Source organism: Cyanistes caeruleus, chromosome 7, assembly GCF_971803275.1.
Source record: "Cyanistes caeruleus chromosome 7, bCyaCae1.hap1.1, whole genome shotgun sequence".
Lineage (NCBI taxonomy): Eukaryota > Metazoa > Chordata > Aves > Passeriformes > Paridae > Cyanistes > Cyanistes caeruleus.
The window spans coordinates 35,941,950-35,963,195 of NC_141707.1; the positions used below are offsets into that span (position 1 = coordinate 35,941,950).

Genomic DNA, 21,246 nt, shown 5'->3' on the forward strand with positions numbered 1-21,246 from the left:
ACTAGGGAGCTATCATTTATGTTTTCTGAATTTAAACACAGTATCTTGCAGTTGTTCCACTGTGAATTCCTACTTTTTGGCTATCAAAATCACTTTGGATATCTGAGTCACCTTCTGTACCACTATGAATAATTTTGTTGAATTTAATATAGATACTCAGGCAGAAAACAGCCATATTAAAATATCTGATTCTAAATATCAAGTATTTAATTTTAAGTATTCAAAATATAAACCAAGAAAGAGTTGAGAGCAATTAGGCACCTGAATTTTGGGTTACAAAAAGTTGTGCTTTTAATATATAGGGAAAGCTGTGGCAAATTCTTTTTAAATGAAGAGATACAAAACAAACCCACATGTAAATATGAAAATATCACATCTTTCCAAATCAATGGTGTCAACAGACCTTTTTTTTTTTTTGAATAAGGAAGCTGCTTTCACCTTTTGATATAAGTGGAATTTTGACCTAAGCATAATGTGCACAGGAGTCTGCTGTATAATATCCATCACTAATTAGCATTTGTGTTATGTAAATTTGGTACAGCAGATGAAAGCTGAAATCTCAAATGAAGTTTGCATCCAATTACAGTATTGCAAACTGATTCTAACAATGTTTTACCACTACATTATCTGACTCAGAAGACCTGTATCTACCTTAATCTACCTCTTCCTGACCAGTAGTTTTAAGCTGCTGAAGAGACTCCAGCAGACCTCCATCAGTGAGTAATACACTTGTCATACTACATTATTCATCTGAGATTTTGCTCTAGGAATAGGATACTTCCATGCTGGTCTCTTGAATCCCACAGCAAGGGGAAGCTATTCATCTTATGAATCATAATATGTCTAGAGACACTAAATGCTTGCCAGCAAGGAGAAATTAACTGGATGAAAACATCAACAGTACAAAATCTGTGCTAAGGAAAACTACAGCACTTACGGCACACATTGATATGTAAAAAGGGGTTAAATCTAAGTAGATGTCAAAAGAAATAAAAAATAAGTGAGAAACACCTGTATTGTCTTAAACTGAAAAGATTGGCTTCATCAAAATTTCAAATATCTGGCATAATTCTGTTAGAAATTACCAAGGGCTGTTCTGTGTTCCCAGCTTGATATTTAGCATTTGCATTGGGATCCTTCCAATAATCCTGAAAGTAGTTTGGTGTTTTTTTCTGGTATTCAGAATATACCATTTGTCCTTACATCTATTCACAAAGAATGGGGAATTTATACAAATCTCCAGTATTTCTTAGAGATGAAATTCAGTAACCCCACATCTTTTTCAGTAAAATTCAGGAATCACTCTGCTTAGGAGATTTTCCTACAAAAACTCAAACTTATTGCACAGATTATGTTGTTTTGACAACTGAAGACATTGTTATATACATATACATCTAATATTGTTTGTTATCTAGTGTACATGGTCCAACACACTTTAAAATTAACTTGGAGGACAGTCACAGTCTTACACTTTAATTAATTAAATTTTATTAAAACCATATGACCAGATTAATTATAGATAGTAGTGGTGAATAAAGCTGTGTAAATTACATCTTTTGTGGGGATGGTGAAATCAAAAAATTAGAAAAATTAGAAAAACAGCCAATGCTTTCATTGCCCAGAAAAAAACATGAAAAACAATTAATGGTTAAACAAAAACGCTGTTTGATACACGGTAAAAGCGTGTTTCATTAGGGATTAATTAATTCCTGAATTAACAGAGGCCAAGCCACGTGTAAAACATGAAGGCATGAGCTTTAAATTTAATATTTCTCCCTCAATCCATTTTTTCCCCAGTGTATGATTTCCAACCCAAAAAAATTGTGCAATAGGGAAAAAAAGAATAAAAAAATACAGGATGTTTTGGTAGAATATGCAGAACTGAACAAAACAGGCAATTTCATGTGTAACTGAAAAATCCATGGGTAAATTATTGTGCAACAATCAGCAAATATCCAATTGCCCGTTATGCATATTTGGGAGGTGTAAAAATAGGCACTTACTGGAATGACAATGCTGCTTTATTTTAGTCTTTATTAAAAGTTATGTATTTAGTGTTCCATGCTAGAAAAATTGTTTTCCAAGTATGGCAAAAGAGCTCAGTCCTATAAAATACTACGTTAGAAGGAAGATGAGGGTTTTTACCATGCATGGAGACAATTACACCAAGTCCTGTCATGAAACTCAAGAGAATTTGGGGAATATTAATATTGAAATATATTCTTGTGAACAGCATAATTAAGGTTTTTGTTTATCAGCTGGGAACCAGGAGTCTGTTTCAAGAGGCAACACCACAGAAACTCACAACCAGAAAGGGTAATAAAGTTCAAAAAACTTAGCTTTCTGACAGAACTGAACTGAGGTGTGGTTTTTCCTCTAAATGTGCCTAAGCAGCTTGATCTTCATTCAGTGAAGAATCTGTGGATTCTTCTGAGAGTCTGTTCATGGGCTCTCTGAGCCAATTGAATCGTGTTCAGATGCAGGGCATATCTCCATTTATAAATGATCATGTTTGGGGTTTTCATAAAATTCAGAACTTCATGCTTGTTCTTCCCTCTATGAAAGTTACTTTTAAATACGTTTTAAAAAGCTAGTTGGTATTGAAATGAGGAAAAGACTGCGTTTGGCTTCATTATCAAATTTATGAGTATAAGCCACAAAGCAACATTTACTCTTTATTGTTGCTTTCTGGTACAAAAAGAAGTTTCCACTCTCTGAAGTCTCTAGAAGGGAAGCCCCTTTGTGTTTCAGCAGTTTGGAGAGCAGAAGGAAGTCGAGAAGGACAAATCTGGCATAACATTTAAAACCACAGGGTTTGATTTTACTTTTTTTTTTTTTTTAAAGGATAGGAATGCTTATTTGCAAAGAACTTTAACGAGGCTTTCTCATCCTTTAGCAAGATCTGAAAAGGCTGTATTAATTTTACAAAGAAATGAAAAAGAAAATCATCTTTCCCTGAAGAATATTATAAAAAATATTACCTCTTCCAGTTGTGGTTGTCAGGTTTGTGACTAACTGAGCAGATCAAATGGTTTGCCATCTCATTTGTGACCCTCAGTGACCCAGCAGTGGCAGTGAAGGGAGAGTAAAGGAGAAAAAACCTGGGACACAGCACCTGGTTACACAGCCATCCTGTTGTGGAGTTCTGGCAAATATGAATGAAGAAACACTAAGTACAAATTCAGAAGATTTGTTGAAGATATGGAGGGTTTTTTTTACAAGAAACTGGTGATATCACATTAGGAAATATTGAAGAGGAATAAAACAAGGATTGTCAGTGATTTGCAGCTCATCATTCTGCAGAAAAAATATTGTCATGCAGTGCTGCAATCAGTTTCCAGGAACTTTTCTGCCGTTATGAATTAAATAAATACCCTCAGGAAGATAGGATACCTGCTTTGAAGTCCTTACTCTCTATTTAAAGGCATAACAGTGAATAGAGCAAACACAGAAACTGATGGAAAGGGACATGACAATACAAAGCAAATTCTATTTAATAATTCTTTTTTAACGCTAATAACATAAAAGCACCTCTTGAAATAAAATGCGTTGAAAAACTGACTGAAACTATTTGGGAAACATCTGCCTGTCTTGTGAAAGTTAGAAAACTGAAATGTTTTCATATTTTGCATGAAAATCTTTTCAGTGTTTATTTATTAGTTTTAATGGAAGAAGAAAGGGAAGCTCACACCCAACAGCTGCTGAGCTCAGGCAAAGTTTGGAAGCCCCAAGTTCAAGCCCCTGCTAAAGCTAGTGTTTGTTTATACAAAGTGTAAATGGAGAAGACTTGGTGGTTACAGAAGCTTGGTGGTTTTTATCTGCAGTGAAAGATAGATCTAAACTCACACTGAATCAGGAAAAACAGAGACTTGGCTGTGACTCACCCCCACTGCCGAGCTCTGTGCTACAGCCACTGGAAGAACATTTCACTCCTCCAGTGTCACCCTCCTCTCTCAGAAGCTGCATCTTCACTAAAACCTTCCTGCTAAAACTAGCATATATTTCACAGTGAAGAGTGCTGGTTTCAAAACACTGACCTTTTCAAGTGAAGACCCATTCTGTTGAAACATTACTGAATAATTTCATGGCTGTATCACCACCTTGTAGGAAATTCGTTGTTTGTCGTGGCTTAACAGTTTTATTATTTTCTTTTCTTTTTCAGAAAGGAAGTCCAGGAAAATATAAAAATAATTTAAGGTGGAAAAGTCACTCTAAATTGAGTAGTATCTTAATGCCCTGGAACTTTAAATTCTAAAAAGCAATTCAAATTCTGAAACCCCTATATTATAAGAAGACAAAAAACTTTCCTGCTGAAATTTTTCACTCTTTTAAAACTGCCCATAAAATTGTGATTTATATCAGCTAGATCTGCCTTTGCATTTACTTAATGCAAAGTCACCCATACATCTTGGCAGCACATTTGCAGTGCTGTCTGCTGGCTCTGTTAAAAGTAAATAGGGTTGAATGAAATAAGATGCTATGGATTTATCATGATTCCTCCAGAAAGTGCTTACATTTGGACAACAGACAGGAAAAGAAAACAGAAAGCATGTAATACTTGCCCTCTCTTGCATTAATTGCAATGAATTTTTCTACAATATGTTAATAAAATAATTACACTGATTAAGAAAATAGATTAAATTAATATTCCTGTCTTTAATTTATTTCAAAAATGTTATTTTAGTGACATAATCCTGTTGTGGATCTTGAAAATTTATTGCAGCAATGTGCTTACATGCATGTATACATGGGTCCTTTCAGCAGAAGTATCTGAGAGTTTTATAATGAATCTCTAATTAGGATATATAATTTCACCATTGAAATGTGACTACTTACTGGATAGAGAATGGCTTCCACTCACAAATGCATTTCAATTCACGTTTACATATGCATGTACTTTCTTTAAACCTGTGGGAGTAATACTAAAAACAATATTTACAGGCCCTAAGAGTTAACATCACTATGTACAGCAGCTGAATTCAACTCACCTCCTATCACAAACAAGGGTGAAGAAATCTCACCAACAACCTAGAATAAATTCTCTATTTCACATAGAAACACAGGAAATAATATGTTTAATATAACAGCAGACAGAATTTGTATTTTGAAGGGTTTATTTAAGGTGAAAGTCCCAACAACCTGAAACTTGATCATTCTGTATTGCCTGCCCTGACAAGAGCACTTAAATCTGCACATACTAATCCTTTTATATGTTAATATGCTTTCTTAATCTTTCAAGGAGCATTCTAAAGTAAAATTATTTTAGAGGTCTTTCACATTAAACAACCCTTCCCCACACAGAAATGTGTGCAATGAGAGCTTTTTCATAATGAAAAGTGAAGGTCAGTCCAAATAGAGGAGTCAGTACTGCTGGGTGTGTGTACAGTTAAAAACAACAACAACAGCCATTGTGCTTTCTTCAGGTGTCTTTAGAAATGTAGTTTCCCAGGCTGTAATTTGGAAGTTAAATACATTTAGTATTGGGTTTTATTCAGGAAAATAAACTAGCATAGGCTCTTTCTGTGAAAATTTTTGAGAAGTATAAATACCACCAAGATCCTGCCAGAAAATGATGTATATTGTAAGAATATTTTCCTGTAAGTCCTCCTGCCTGGTCTGAGAAAGCATGATCCGGGGCATTCATTCTGGACCCAGGAAAGTTTTGTCCTCCCTCTGGTCTCTGCCAAAATCTTTGTTCTGGAAGTGTGCTTAATCACCTGGCTTTGTTTTTCTTTACAGTTTCTGTCATAATTAGATTACAAACTCTGTGTTTGGTAACACATTTGGCATGAAGGGTCACTCATCTCATTTGACCCACTAAGTGCTGCCAAAATGCAAATCACACAGATGTCTCCTGATGTGACAGAATTTCACACAGATGTCTCCTGATGTGACAGAATTTCACCTTAACGTTAGAGGCCAACACTATGTGAGGCACTTTAATTTAGCACTGAGAGGGTGCAAAAATTGGAATCTGAGGGGGAATAGCAGGAAACAGGACTAAGCAGAGGATGAAAAGTTCAGGAAAATAAGTTAAACTTCTGCTAAAACCAAGTGGAAACTCCAGATCCATTCCAGAACCAAGTGGAAACTCCAGATCTGGCAGGTGGCAGTTGCTCTGCTTGGCCACCATTTACACACCCTGCTGTGGCATGTGCCCACACCCCCCACAATATCCTATCTCTGAGGGTGAGCAAAGGAACTTTTCAGCCCAAGGGATGCATGAGCTCTAATCTCACCTTTTGACTGCTGGCAAATACGCATGTTTTCCACAATTTTTGTTAATGATTCATCTTCGCAGACTTTCTCTAGAGTGGGATTTAAGGGAGATGATGGTTACTATATACAAAGATTCACTTGACTCGCTGATTTACCTATGTGCCAAGTTACTCTATTTAAATCCTAAGATTTCCATTGTAGACTCTTCAGGTATAGCTAGGAATGCACCCCTCATTTTCAGTAAGAGTGACTGAATTCTGCCCTGTGAAAAAATGCTCATCTTTCAGTTCCCAGTTGCAACAGTGTCTCCAATCACTCAACTGTTCAGCTCACAAGACCAAACATCCTGATACTCCGTGCTCTTTTTGCACTTCTCACAATTGATAAAGGTTTACCGTGTTTTCTTCTAAGTAGTGGACCACATGAAAGCAGCCTGCCAGAATCCTGTTCACTAAATGGAGTAAGCACTGGCTGTGCATGTAAAGCTATTTCCTACAAGGGTTGCTGTGAAAAAGACTCCAAATAAACAAAAAAAGCTGAGACATCTGAAAATACAGTGCAGTGCTGAACAGGTTCATGAAATAGTTCTGAGAGAACTAGTACTACCAAAGGCACCATGGCCATGTCAGTGAAGTTTTTCTCTGCAGGATGAATTATCCAGGGCTCAGAGCCTCACTAATGCAGTTGTATCGATTTTGAGACCTTGCTAGCCTGGGTACCCTGACGCAGCACAATGCTCTGTTAGCGTGTATTCTTAGTGGTCATTCTCAAGAGAAGCAATTAAAGTGTCACTGGGTCTTAATTGTCTCCATAGAGGATGTTTTCTTTAAAGACCTGTTTGTTTGAAAAACAAAGCAAAACATATTGCTTAAGTTTTATTTTCAGACCTCCACAGGGAATTTTGCAGTACTGTGCATGTAACTTACAAATTATCACACCGTTTATTTTTAGAAGCAACTACTTCAGTGACATAGGGAAATTCACCTGGTTATAAAGGAAACAGATCTGACCAACAGCTCTCAGAACTGCTGGGTGGTGAACATGTGTGGAGGAAGCAGGAAAGTCCTGATCAGAGGCTGTGGACTGAAGATGTTGAAGCCCATGCCAGTGCCATCCAGGAGCAAATCTGTGGGCAGGGTGAGAAGCTGAGAGCCCAACACCAGCCCTGGATCTGGGGGACCAGTCACTGAGGACTCTCCAGCTTCATTACCGGGGAAGAGATGGAACTTCTGTCAATTTCAGGTCAACATCATGTGAAAAACAAAACAAAATAAAAAATAAGTAAATAAGGAGTCCTTAGAGGAGCCCTGCTGACCCATTTGAGTAGAGGTCCAGAAGAGGGCAGTGAGGGTAATTGGGGGACTGGAACATTTCTCTTACAAGGAAAGGCTGGGGGCACTGGGCCTGTTAAGCCTTGAGAATAGAGAGCTGAGAGGGGCCCTCATTAACGTGTATAAATACCAAAAGTGGAGTGCCAAGAAGATGTCACCAGGGTCTTCTCGCTGGTGCCAAGCAATAGAATGGTTTGGGTTAGAAGATGACCTTGATGATCATCTTGTTCCACCTCCTGCCATGGGCAGGGACACCTTCCCCTATCCCAGGCTGCCCCACACCCGGTCCAACCTGCCCTTGGACACCTGCAGGGATGGGGCAGCCACAGCTTCTCTGTGCCAGCGCCTCACCACCTTCAAAATGATTTTTTTTTTCCTAATATCTGATCTAAACCTACTGATTCCATCTGAACCCATTCCCCCCTGTCCTGTCACTACGTGCTCTTGTAAATAGCCTTGCCTCATCTTTCCAGTAAGTTCCCCTCAAGCACTGCAAGGCCGCAATTAGGTCACCGCAAAGCTTCTCTTTTCCAGGCTGAACAATTCCTTAGCCTCAGCCCCTCGGGAGAGGTGCTCCATCCTTCTGGACGGGCAAGAGAACACGAGGCCAGGGGAAGGCACTGGAAATTCCACCTGAGCATGGGGAAGAACTCCTTTCTGGAACACGCTGTCCAGAGAGGGCGCGGAGTCTCCCTCAGCGGAGCTATTCCAGAACCGTCTGGACGCAGTGCTGCGCCATGTGCTCTGGGATGGCTCTGCGTGCCGCTGTGCCCCCCGGCAGCCCGGGAGCGCCCTCAGCCCCCGGCCCGGCCCGGCCCGCAGCGCTCCCGCCCCGCCCCGCGCGTTCCCGGATGGAAGCGGCGCGTCCCGCGGCCGCGTGACCGCTCCCTCCCGGAAGTGCGGCGGGAGCGGGAGCGGGGCCGTGCGGAGCCGGGAGGTGCCGAGCGCGGGGCGGGCACGGCCGGGAGCAGCGGGACTCGGCGCGGGCAGCGATGCGGCTCCGCCGCCGCCCGGGCTCGCCGCCTTTGCCTCCCGCCGGGCGCCGGTGACCGTCACAGCGTCCCCGCCCCGGCGGAATGAGCCGCGCCGCCCCGCCAGCGCCGCGATCCGGTACGTGCCGGGCCGGGGGTGCGGGGGGAAAAGCCTTTGTTGTGCCCTCGGGCCCGGGGCAGCGCCGGGAGGAGCTGCGGGAGGGCCGGGCCGGGCCGGGCCGCGTTCGCCTTGCGCCGGGGCGGGCGGTGTGGGCTCTGCGCGGTGCGGGGATCCAGCGATCCCGGGCTCCGGGGGTCCCTCCCCGGGCTGCTGCAGGCCCTGGGTGAGCGCTGCCCGCCGCTCGGCCGCGGAGAGCCCCGCGGAACAGCGCCGTGTTCGCCGCCCGTGCCCTCATTACCCCCCCCCCCCCCCCAAGTGCAGTTTGTTTTGGGAAGTTCGCGTCGTGTAAGAAAGCCAAAGGGCGGTGGGGCGTGGGTGGGCTGCTCGGGGGTTGTTTGGCGGCTTTGGGCTGCGGCAAAGTTTGTATCAGGGAGTGAATGGTGTGTGAGGAGAGCTCCCCTCGGTTCACCGGCTGCGCGCACCATCTTAGACGTGGTCAGGAAGTGGAGTTGACTCAGGCTGGGTTTCACCTGATGATGTCGTCTGCTGAAATTCCCGGGAGTCCGGGGAAATTTGCATCACACTGAGGCTGTTCCAGGGCAGAAGTAGGTGAGAAAGACCATAAAGAAAGGAAAAGGGCAAAGCAAAGGAAACGGCATGAGCGATATTGACGAGCTCTCGGTGTTTTTTTAGCTGTAGGATACTGAAATCAGAAATTTGTTTAAAAACCTATCTTTGCTTTGTGACTGTAATATTCATTTCTTTTCTAAAGGGGTGTTAAGGGTCATAAAAATAGCATTTGAACAAAATGGATTGTCTTGAATCTCCTGCCAGGAAGAACAATCTGTGACAGAGTCAAGCAGGGTCCTTCTTGTTACCAGTTCTGCAGAAAGCATTATTTTGATAGATATCCCATATGGTTACAGGAATTCTTACCACAGTGGTTCCGAGCAAAATCATTTGTATGACTGCCAAGGCATTTTGTTTTAACCATAAGAAAAAAAGGTTAAAAAAAAAAAAAAAGTGTCCCTATCTGTTTTTTACTAAAAGTTTAATTATTTCTGGAAATAAATACCTCTTTTTAGAGGGGCGCTTAGCAGTTGTTGTCCCTTCTGAAACTATTTTACCTGGCGTCTCTATCTGGGCCTTCTGGGATGTGTGGCCAGGACAACCATAAATGTTTGTGAAGGATTTCCAGTGTGTGCCTATTGCATGGTATTTCCCCTTCGCTCTGTAAGGGGATATTTACTCAGGAAAGGGAAAGTAATTTTTACATAATATGCCTTTTGTATATAAAGCTGCAGACTTGCTGGGCTTTGGTACATCAGCAGAAACTGCGTTTAACTCTCTTCTGGAAATCTGAGATTTTAAATATCCAGAAATATCCTTGGTGTTATATTCCCTTGAAACAGCTTTCTGCCAAACTTTTAACTTTGGTACTTTGCAGCCTGCTTTTAAACTGTCAGTGAAAATAAAGAATTACATTCTGTACTTGCATAGGCGGCGCAAGCTACTTGTTGCTATTAAAAACTTACTTATGCTATAGACAAATATAAAATGAATTTGAAAGGCCACCAAGTTTTCTTTCTGGCCCTAGTCATTGATTTCAACTGATTTCATTACATGCTTTTTACAGTTTTGCATTTTGAGTTGAAATCACATAAAACTACTTTTTTTTCTTTTTTTTTCCTATGGCTTGTGTTTCTCTGTTGATTTTTATGCATTTGAAAGCACCTAAACATAAATATACAGGAGAGAGAATTAAACCAGTTGTCATTATCAACATAAGTTAGAGTGGAGAAGAAATAGCTGAGGATAGCAATAAGAAACAGTTGACTAGCACTTAAATCTCATTGACGTCTCTCTTCATTCATTCTTCCCAGGTTTTCTGTCTGCATTGGTTGTTTTTCCAGCCTTGCATATACAATCTCTTCACATCTGTTCACTTTTTTTCTCTTTGCCTCTCATGCCCTTTTTAGAAGTGGTGGTAATTAGAAATTTGTCCTGTTGAATGTTTCCAGGTGCTGTGGTATACCCAGGCTTAGGCTTCTGTGTGTCTTGCCTTACAAAACTACCTCAGCCTGCTTTTTTTCTTTTTTGTTATATTTTCCTGTTGATGACAAGTGGATATTTTTGGTGGTGTTTTTTCTCACAGTTTTTGTGACAGGTTCATATGCTCCTTATGGGCATTTCTGTCTCCTTGTCAAGAGCAGTCTGCTTCCTGTGTATTTAGCAAAACCTGGTTGAGACTAAAAGAAGTCTTGAGTGAGATTGTTACACTTCCCAGAAGCAGCAGCCTGATACTTGTAGTCATAAAATCCTGGGATCTTCAAAAAACTGTGCTCCAAATCAAAGCATGAAGACCGTGCATTTTGGCATGTGTGTTCTGGGCCCTGCATTTTTAGGATGAAATAGAAGGCATTGCTTCAGTGCTTGACTAATGCCTGTGGTCTCCAAAAGCCTCTTGTAACTTGGCTCTTGGCACTGGCACAGGGTGCCCAGAGAAGCTGTGGCTGCCCCATGCCTGGAAGTGTCCAAGGCCAGGTTGGATGGTGCTTGGAGCAGCCTGGGATAGTGGAAGGCGTCCCTGCCCATGGCAGGGGGCTTGGAATGAAATGATTGTCAAGTTTCTTTCAAACTCAAGCCATTCCACGATTCCCTTTCCCCACTACAAAATAACGCAAGTCTCTCTTCACAAGAGACTTCCCTTCTTTAGATTTCTTGAGAAAATGTCCAGTTTATCTTCCTGTGACATTCTGTTGCTTCTTGTCCCACTCATATCAAAAGGCTTCTTACTGGAATTATCCCTTCAAAGGCAAGTAGGAAATCTCTCATTCAGTTTGTGCTCGGTACTTAGTGGGGATCTGTTGCAGCTCTGTGAGAAGTGGAGGTTTTTGAGTCGTGGGAATTTAGATGTTGTAGTTCTTAACTGAGAGAGGGTCACTTCCCTTAGTTCAGTGGGTTTCTTAAGAGGTGTGTTGCAGTGTGTGTTTTCCATAAAAAGTGGTGTTTTGGTAATGTTTTAGCTATTCGACTTGTGTGGTGGAATTTTGGCAGGAGTGTATGTTCAGTGTTGGAAAGAGCTTAACCTAAAACGTCTTGGCTGTAAACTTCAACTCTGTTGGTTCCATTTTATCCAAATTTCATAGCTTTCCATTGTGTTTTTTGGTAGCCTGGTTTAAAATTATTCTTTATCAGCTACAAGGTTTTTTTATGTTCTGTACAAGGAATCACTTTGCAACCATGCATGTATCTGTCAACGTTGTTGTGATGAGTGTTTGCATATAGCATTTGGGAAATGTAGTGGAAAGTCAGATAGTCTTTCAGCTGATTCAGAAAGTCATTGGCATGGAATAATCCAGAGAGCTCACATATCCAAATTCCCTGAATTAGATTACTTATCCTTGATACTGCTTTGCATCTCCCAGAAGCCATTTATCACTTCATTTTTTGGTGAAAACTATTATATGAACTACTTTTAATTTTAACAGTCTGCATCAACTCATCCGCTGCAGGCGGGTCGTGTGACATTTGCTCCTTGCACTATATTGTGACTTGAATTCATAAGTAGTTCAAAGGTGAGGTATCATTTGATGTGTAATTTACCTGTGTGCATTACAGAAAGAAAAAACAATTGTGTGCCAGGGAATATGCAACAGAGTAGCTCTTGGCATAGGCAGTGCTGCTGCTGGTGGAGTAAATGTCTCCAGCAGTTGGGAAACTTCCAAAGTTCATGGGGTGGGAGCCTCTTATTGTTGTGCAGTGGAAGGGATCACTGGGTGAAACTTGGGAGCCAAGCTTTCTCTTGGCCTCCTTCCTGGTTGTTCCTTTAATGTTCGTCCCCTCCCAAGAGCTCACTTACCAGTTGGTCAAGTCTTTTGCAAAATCGATTCATGAGCAGGGCTGCGAATAGAGATGAAGGAAATGGGGGGGATGATGACTTGATTTCTTTCAAATGCCTTGTTTTCTTGTGTGCTGAATGTTCAGCAATTACATTAGACTTGGGTGTCTCTAAAGGGTTTGGGGTGGTTGCATCAGCGGTTGCTTCCTAAACAACTGAAATGAGGTGTAGGTGCAGAACTCTGGCCTGGGGAGTAGCTGGTGTAACTTTCTCCTCTGGTGTCCTACTTTCTAGCTCTCTGTTCCATGCTGACTTTTTCTTTGGAAAAGTTCACAAAAGCTTTCATTTTCCTGGCTTTCTTTATACATATTCGGTTTCTCATTGATGAATCTGCTTTCTCCATTAGTGTGGCCTGTAGCCTATGAAGGACAGATGATTTCAGTACACAGAGTTTAAAATCAATGGGTTAAGTAGAAGTAAAATCTGAACACAAGTTATTTGTTGTTTCAAATGCTTAATAAATTAATCTAGTGATTCAGATTAGCTAATAATTTCTCTAAATTCTTTAGAACAGACACATGTTTACTGTCTTCACAGAAGACAGTAGGTCTCTGAATTACTTAATCTGTAGACATTACCTCAGCAACAAAACTATCACTCTTTAGGAGCAATTTTTCTTAAATTTTAAAACAGATAGATTCCTTGGTAACTGAAATTAATTAGAGAGTTACTTGTTTGTAATCAAACCTCTTGAAGATAAAACCAGAACGTTTTGTAACAAATTTATATAATGAGTGGTTAATATAGTTTCTTCAGTTTCATGGATGGAGCAATATATAATGAAAATACTTAATTTTAGCTCCTTTTTGTAAGTGTCAGATGTAGCAGTAGGCATACTGATACTTACATATCAAGCTGAGTAACTGTTCTTGTAACAGGACAAAACAGTCATTTTAACTAACTTGTCTGTGCTATGTGCAAAGTTAATTGAAGCAATTATTTGTGTACATCTGGATTTATACCTCTTTGTAGGTGTTTTTTCCATGCATTTGGGAAGTTCTGCATAAAGTCTATGAAATTATTTCAAGTCATATTATTTGAGTTGTAAAAATGTTATTCTGAAGATGAAGTTGTCTGAAATCTCTGGCTGATTTGTGTGATTGCAGGTTAATGTAATGCACTGCTGTACTCACTGTCCAAGTGGGTGTGATCTCACTCCTGGGTCTGGCACTGCACTTGGCATATGGTGGTTTCAGAGGAATAAAATGTATGAAATCTATTTCCAGTGAGTTTTTCTGATCTCTGCAGAATATGTCAAGGTAGATTTTTTTTTTTGTTTATTTATGTGCATATAGCAAGTTAATTTAAATTAAAAATGGCAGCAGAATGATATTTGGGTTGTGATGGGTGATAAAGCTTGTAAGAACTTCTTATACTGAAGAAGTTTGCATAAATACATTTTATGCAAGTTTTGCAAAATCCACTGGGCAGGTGGTTGATCCAGGGGAAAAAATACAGTAAATAAATCTGAAATATTTGAATTAATACTGTTGCATCTCATGAGAGGCTTGTGATTAGGCAAGTTCCTGCCTTGCTTATGGCAAAAAAAAAAAAAAAAAGGCTTTTTAGTAAGGTTCTCCCAAAGCATGGGTTTTCCCTTTTGAAAAAAAAAAAGAGGGAGGGAAGAGGGAAGACAGAAAGCATTATATAAGCAGAAGTGAAAAAGAAAAGCTTCCATATGCAGTGACCTGCTCAAAATTTGTGTGTGGCAAACTATATCCAGAGTTAATTGCTATGATTAGTTATATTAATAAGATCATCAAGCAAAATCCACCTTTATTCTGTAGTCAGTGTTTTTGAATATTGTTTTACTGGCCAGGCATCATTTTTAATGATTAAATGGCAGTTGTGTTTGGAAATGTGCCATCCCCTCCAACAAGCGTGAGACTGCTCACTGAGTGCTGAGGGGAAAGATATATGGCAGTAACATCATCAAGTGTTAGTCTGGGTTACTAATAAATTACAGTGTCTGAGCCTTCAGAGGTTTCCAGAGTCACTTGTAAAGAAGGGCTCAGTGCTTGATGTTGGCTGACTTCTTGATTTCCTGATAGTAAATTGCCTTTTTTCCCCCGCTGTTTGTTTCTCCGCTCCGGGAGAGCGCTTTTCTGCGGTGGCACCGCTCCATGTGTGCGAGGTGGCCTCGTCGGGATGATTCACAGCGGGGTTGTGTCTCCTGCGGATGGAGGCAAAAAGCAGCAGACTCAGATCTGCTTCTGGTCTGCCTTGTTTGACAGCACCCAAGATGAAACCAAATCTATTTACTCCACAGCCAGGCCACCCTGACAGGCCTGTGCCAGCCTCTTTGCCTTGCTACTTACTTGGGAAATTTTCTTCTGTCTTGAGCAACTAAGACTGTGTAAGTGGGGAAACTTACAGGAGACTGCCAGGCTTTGGATTGTTTTTGTAGTGGAAAAAATGATCTTAAAAAGATTATATCAGAATGGTTCTTAAATCCCGAGGTATAAGAAAAGCAGTACCTGGTTGTTTTTTAAACAATAGAATGATAGAAGTTGTCTACTTGTCTTTGAAATTCAGATGCCAGTTTCTGTTGGACTAGTTTGTGAGCTGGACTCAATCATCCTTCCAAATCAAGATATTCTATGAACTTATAGGATTTTCTTTATCTCTGTGGGTCTAAACCAGTTTAGCTGCAGTCCAATCCTGAGATGTCAAGTTTTGCTGTATTGATGGCTTTTAGAGATTACTGCTTCATATTCACCAAAGCAAGTGTGTATGTTGCTCTACCTCTTGACCTGTCTGTCTTTTCTAGGATGTGTCTAATCAGCTGTTGTGGATTAGTTCAAGACTGTTGGGGCAAATTAGCATCAAATGCAGTTTGATCCTCTGGCAGAATTGAGTTTTAGGCCTTTTTTTCTCAATTTCCTAGCTTTAAAGCGTCAGTTGTTTTTTGCACAAAGTCTGACACTTGGGCACAGAGGAGGTCTGGAATGAGCTGTGACACTCAGGATCTCCAAGATGCAGCTGTGTGCACAAATGTGACCACTGCTTTGCCGTGAGAGGTAACAGGGCAACAAATGGCTGATCAACCTCCTCCTGGCAGCATCTGTGAGTATGAGCTTTTGCCTGCTGAAAGCAGTTGTACCAATGCCATGTGAGCTTTGCAGGTGATGCCAGTCTGCAGAAGTTAATGAGGAGAACATTCTGCTGCCCTGTACAGCTCCTTTGCAGCAAATGAAAGTGCCTGTCTCCAGAGAGTGTAGGCCAGTGCTTTTAACAAATCTTACAGATTTTTAAAGAAAGCCAAAACAACCCAAACCATCCCAGACTAGCTCTGAATCTGCTAGAGAAAGATTTATTTTTTTTTGTTACAATTGAAATTAACTTTCTGTTGGCTTATACAAAATCCTGTTCCAAGTGCAAAGAAAAAAGTTAAGATTAGTATTTTCGATTTGGTGAACTCTTGATTGTGTGTAACTGAAGCATTTAGGGAAAAAATGTCTTCATTTAATATACTTTCACATGCCAGTGATTTGTTGGAGTAAGAGTAATGGAGTGAAACTAAGGAGGGGAAAAGATCACTTTGGCTGTATACCAGGAAACAAACCCGACAGCAATAGATTATTTGAATAGAATAGTTTCCCAAGAGGAATTGTGGTGGAAATACCCCTCTTTTGGGTCCTGTAAAACTAGACTGGGCAATGAAAATGAAAAATGCTGTAAGAAATAATATTTCATTTCTTCTCCAGGGAAATGCATAGATGACTGCTGTAGGGAATGGTCTGGGACATCTAATACAGAGCACAGTGTGTTTCCTGTATTACAGAACAATAATGCAAGGCTAATGCTGAGGGATTTTTATCAGTGAGCTTGGCTGATGTAAACTAGACAGTTTCAGCTCCAGCTCTGATGAGTACTTGGGCTTTCTTACAGCTGAGGTAAAATTCAGCTTCGTTTTTCAAAGCTTTAGGATAGGAAAGAAAATTTAGAGAAAAGCCTGAAAATAGCATGTACACAACTTTACAGTTTTTACAACTAATAGTATTATCTTGCTAATTTTGAGCTGCTGTCATCAGTCATAGGTACACCATCATCCTTCTGAAAAGTTGGGCATTTCCCTTGTGCTGGATTTCGCCTTGCTGGGGATTTTTTGCCAAAACCACCATGAGGAAGGATGTGCTTTGAAATTCTGCAGTCTAAGTTGCAGCTATTTTGAGATGTCTGTGACCCCAGCTGCCTGCCCTCTCTCTGCTAGAGTTTACTGTCCCTGGGCAGGGGTGACAGGGTGTATATGGAGTTCCTCAGCTGTCACGGCCCAGCCCATGGTAGTATTTTTTTCTCACTGGAAAAGTGTGGAGAGAGTCATGAATTGGCTTGTGGTGTGGCTGCTGATTGTGTCTCCTGGCAGGGCCAGGCTTCCAGCAGAGCTGTGGCATGGCAAAGGTGAGATGTTAAGCTTGAAGCACACAGGAGCAGCCAGAGCTTCTGATTAAAGCCCCGAAGCTTGAGTTTGTGTAAACTTGGTTACTATTTAGTCGTTCCAGAGCAAACATATATACTTTAAGAAGCATTTTTTAATATCATGTTCTAAAAACCCTCAAGACTTTTTAACTGATATAAGCTGCCTCTTCAGTGTCATAGGAGTTTCCTTTGTGTAGCCCAACTGCTGTTCCCTTCTTTTGCCCCAAAAGGAGATTTTTTTCATGTTAGAAGTACTACAGATAATGTAAAGTATAATACCTCCTTAACTTACAAGTTTTCTATCTTAGGTGATGGATATATGTAATTCTGTTCACTCAAATGGTGCAGTGATGGATGGGGATTAAAGTCAATAAATGCTAAACACTGTATTTAAATTTTTGTAGGTATATCTTGAGTATGTTTTCAGAGGAGATAATAACTGAACAAATTGGAAAACTGCCTGAGCTTAATAGACCTTTTAGACATCTGTTATTATGTTGTGGATCATCCAACAGGAAACTTAGCTTAATAGTTAGCTGTTTAGAAAATATGACAGCAATTCTTTCAAAAAGATCAATTGTGAAGGGATGCAAATCCTCCTAATTAAGAAAACAACCTATTTTTTGCTAAGTTCATTTTTTTTCTACTTACTAATGAAAATCATGGGAATTTATTTAAGCTTTATTGGCTTATAAGACAAAGTCTTAAACAGAAAAAAATTACATTTCAAGCCATAGGCATTTCATGCCACCAAATTAGTGTGACCCAGGGTGGTGGGTGGCTGTTACACAAATCCTTCTGTGATCAATGAGAAAGGGACATGGCTTTTTTCATTCTTAGGCCTTCATAAGCAGATGCTGCCTAGAACTGTGTGATCCAGCTGGATCCAGGGGCAGTGCAGAAATAACTTTGTCTTTAGCCTTAGAATGTATTTCACTTCAGACGTAACTATTTTGATTGGCTTTGTTTGTTTCCTTGATTTTTATATTCATAAATGTATTCTTTCTCAGCCAAGAAGTGACAAGATGGTGTTTTTCCCAAGAATTTGCCTTTTCTGTAATTTGAAAAATGAAGCTGAATCCTAGAACAAATATTGATAGTTTTATATATATAGCACTTACGTATTAATTATATGACACTGTAATACTTTATTCACTGGTTATCATTTAATGAGAGGAAATTAAATAAGTATCTGTAACTACACCATGTTTATTTTGAATGGTTTTTTGGGAGTTGATTTTACTGAATGAAGGATTTACTTCAGATTTTTCTTTTTATTACAGCCAGCCCTTCAAGTTTCACAAACTATATTTGGTTTCTGAATTTTGTATTTACTAGGAATAAAAAGCTGGAGGAGCACAATGTTGTTTACCAGACTTCAGACAGTGATCTTTGTATCAACCAGTGACGAAATATCAGTATTTCCAGAGAGGGGACAGAAAGTTAATTCATAGCAACTTTGCATTTCGTGCAATGTTGAGCCCAGCTCAGGAAAAGACTGTCACCATCTGAGTGCAATATGCAGTGCATGCACTTGGAGTTTGTTGGTGTGACCCTGGAAAGAACCACTTTGATCCTGGTGGCCCAAGCCCTGGGAAGAAGGGATGCTGGAAGGAAGAGGCTCAGCAGGAACTGATCACTGAGTTCACAATGTGCTTTTCTTCTCATTCTTGAAGGAAGCAGGACAGGGTCACTGGTTTGCCTGGAGAGCTGTCCTTGGGTTGGGTTCAGGCAGGCTGGATTTGACTTTGGGGTGTGTTTGGTACCCTGCAGAAGAGTTTGTTCAGCCATTCCTGGCAGGGACGTGCTGGCTGCAATCCCTCAGTGAAGTGCCGAGGTAAACCACTGCTGTGGTCACTGTTAATGTGCAGCACCTGGTGTGCACCTGCTCTGCCCTGGCAGAACTCCTGGGACCTGTTGTTGCACTGAGCTGCTCCTACAGACAGCTGGACCAGCATCCTCCTAGCAGGGCAGCTCCTCAAATAAGTTTATGAAGTGTTTTGTGGCTTTATTATTGGGGACATAGAAAATCCTTTGTATGTTCCTTTGTATGTGGTGCTTTCTTAACGAGCTAGTCACTTTTTCACTGAAAAAGTTGAGCTAATTCCAGCACAAGATGTAAGAGACTGGGAATGTGCTCTTGTCTAGTTCAGAGAAGTTGAAAAGTAACTTTGTTTAGAATAATGTTGATACTCAATTTCAGAGAGGGGGAAACGAGATAATATTTTTGAAAGTCATGTTATTGATGCAGGAGGTCGCTTTGAATCTGAAGATATCTTCTTGAAAGTTAGGAAAATGCAGATCTGATACAACTTTTGATGAAAATCTGAGAAAATACATTTTTTGGAAGCTAGGCTGTGCTTTCTTTACACTGTGTGTACAAGTAATTAATTGACAATAATCAATTTCAGATGGCTTTAAGTTTAGCATAAGTATTTGACTAGGAGAGCACTTCATTTAATTCCTAAATAAAATAATCTTTGAGAAATCTCCTTTTTTTCATGTTGTTTCTGCCTGCTTGCTCACTGTGGGATCAGCTCCTCAAAGATTCTAATTTAACAGAATCTGGTCTATTTGCAGAGCAATTATCAGGTGAAACCAGTACCTTCCTTAACAGACCAGTAGAACTGATAAGTCCATCATGTTTGGGGTCTGGAAGTACAAGCAAAGAACCTTTGATTTTTAATTATTTTTTTTTTAATGAACACAAAGAAGTGTTCAATGAAGACAGTAAACACAAACTGAATTAAATCAGCACTGACTGCTGTACAACATTCAGTATATCACTTCATTAGAAAAAAAAACCCAAACAAAGGAACTTGACACCCTTTAAAAATACATCTTATTTTCATTTTGAAAACCAGAAACTTCTTTCACCCTATCTATTGAAGCTTGTTTTCCTGTTCCCAGTGCATGTTTGCCCTGATGGTCAGACACTTCTGCCTGGCAGAATGGCCACACAGACTGGTTTGTTGGGCTGTGTCCAGACAGGCACAGCATTGCCTGAAAACTCTTGGAGCTATTGTCTGATAATGTTCCATCATTTCTGCTGCTTTGTTCATGAGAGCCTGCAGAGTAATAAATGCAGGTTCTAGCATGAAAACTGTCCCTCTAAGTTGTTTCATCCTGCAGATAGCAGACCTGTCTTCCTGCACTCCACTGATTTAATTCCACCCAATTGTCCTCCGACTGGTTTTGTGAACTGCGGCTCTCTCTGTTCCCAACCATTTGGTCTAATAGGCTATGATGAGGGGTTGGTACTTGGAAAACCATTTTGTCAGAGCTGATGACAGTGGCTAATCAATGATTCATAAACAATTTCTCCAGAGTAGTATTTAGTCTCCTCCCCAGGCAGAGCGTGGTAGAACAAAGGGTGTTGTTTGCATCTCTGCTGTCACATTCAGGCTGCCTGTGCAGGGTCCACTTTGCCCTGGTGACCATTGGTGGCCACTCAGCATGGTCTGGTGTCAGTCTGAGGACTGCAAAAGTCTCTCCAAACACCTCTACCCTTCAGGACAGCATCTTGAAAGCTGGTGTTCTCTCTCACCATGTAGCTCTGGTAAATATCCCCATGACCCCACTGAAATCTCAATTAATTGGTTAAGTAAAGTGAACAGCAGATCTGCAGTACTGCTAAACCCTTTCCATCCTTCTACCTGTCTTTTGGTACATGTTAACAGAGCATCAGAAGCTCTGTTTATTCATTCTCCCATTATTCAGTTTGTCTTGGTTGGGCCTTTGTTTTTTTTAAATTGTGTGTTCAAGCGTACTAAAAAGTACAGACATCTCCTCAACACAGACTTACTCCCAGTATGAAGGATTTAAAGTTACTGCTTTCTGCCAGTTTTCCCATTCTAAAAAAGTGGTTGGCTTAGTAAATTCATGCAAAAAAAGTGGGGTGTAAATCTGTTCCTCAGAGATGTATTAGGAGGTCATGAAAATCAGTTGTCTGGTGCTAGTGCTGTAAAGGGGAAACTTCACAAAAAGCTGAGGCTATTCAGAAGGACCTGAGAAATGTACTTAGGTAAAATCAGGCCTTCCTTAAATAAAGGCAGTGCAGCAGGTGGAAGCAGCCTCTGAAGCACAGATGCTGTGGGTAGAACAGGTACAGAGACAAGGCAACAGATGGTCCTGAAAATAATTGCAAATAACTACCTTTGCTTAGAGTTAAATTCTCAGTGAATCGAACTGATTTAGCTGTGAGACGGGAGTGGGCAGATAGCTACTGGTAGCTGGCCCAAGGTCACCAAACACTTTCTTAAAAGAGATTGTGTATAGCAGTTA

The 21,246-nt window shown here is 40.6% G+C and overlaps 1 protein-coding gene and 1 long non-coding RNA gene across 4 annotated transcripts in view; one reads left to right on the forward strand and one right to left on the reverse strand.

The window, feature by feature from the left end:
* Positions 1–404: 404 nt before the first annotated feature.
* On the reverse strand, positions 405–8,346 carry LOC111932326 (uncharacterized). The gene is made up of 6 exons (XR_015288925.1): positions 8,184–8,346; positions 7,600–7,721; positions 7,204–7,448; positions 6,240–6,308; positions 4,837–4,908; positions 405–3,145 (listed from the first exon to the last, which is right to left on the reverse strand). It is a non-coding gene; the product is annotated as an uncharacterized LOC111932326 (long non-coding RNA).
* Positions 8,347–8,429: 83 nt separating this feature from the next.
* The window catches only part of SPOPL (speckle type BTB/POZ protein like), a 33,344-nt gene continuing 20,527 nt past the window's right edge, over positions 8,430–21,246 (forward strand). The window contains exon 1 of one of the 3 annotated variants that reach the window (XM_086896907.1): positions 8,430–8,660. The gene's annotated coding sequence lies outside the window, so the exon portion shown is untranslated. The remainder of the gene's footprint in view (positions 8,661–21,246) is intronic. The other 2 variants (XR_015289013.1, XM_086896909.1) reach the window with 2 other exon arrangements.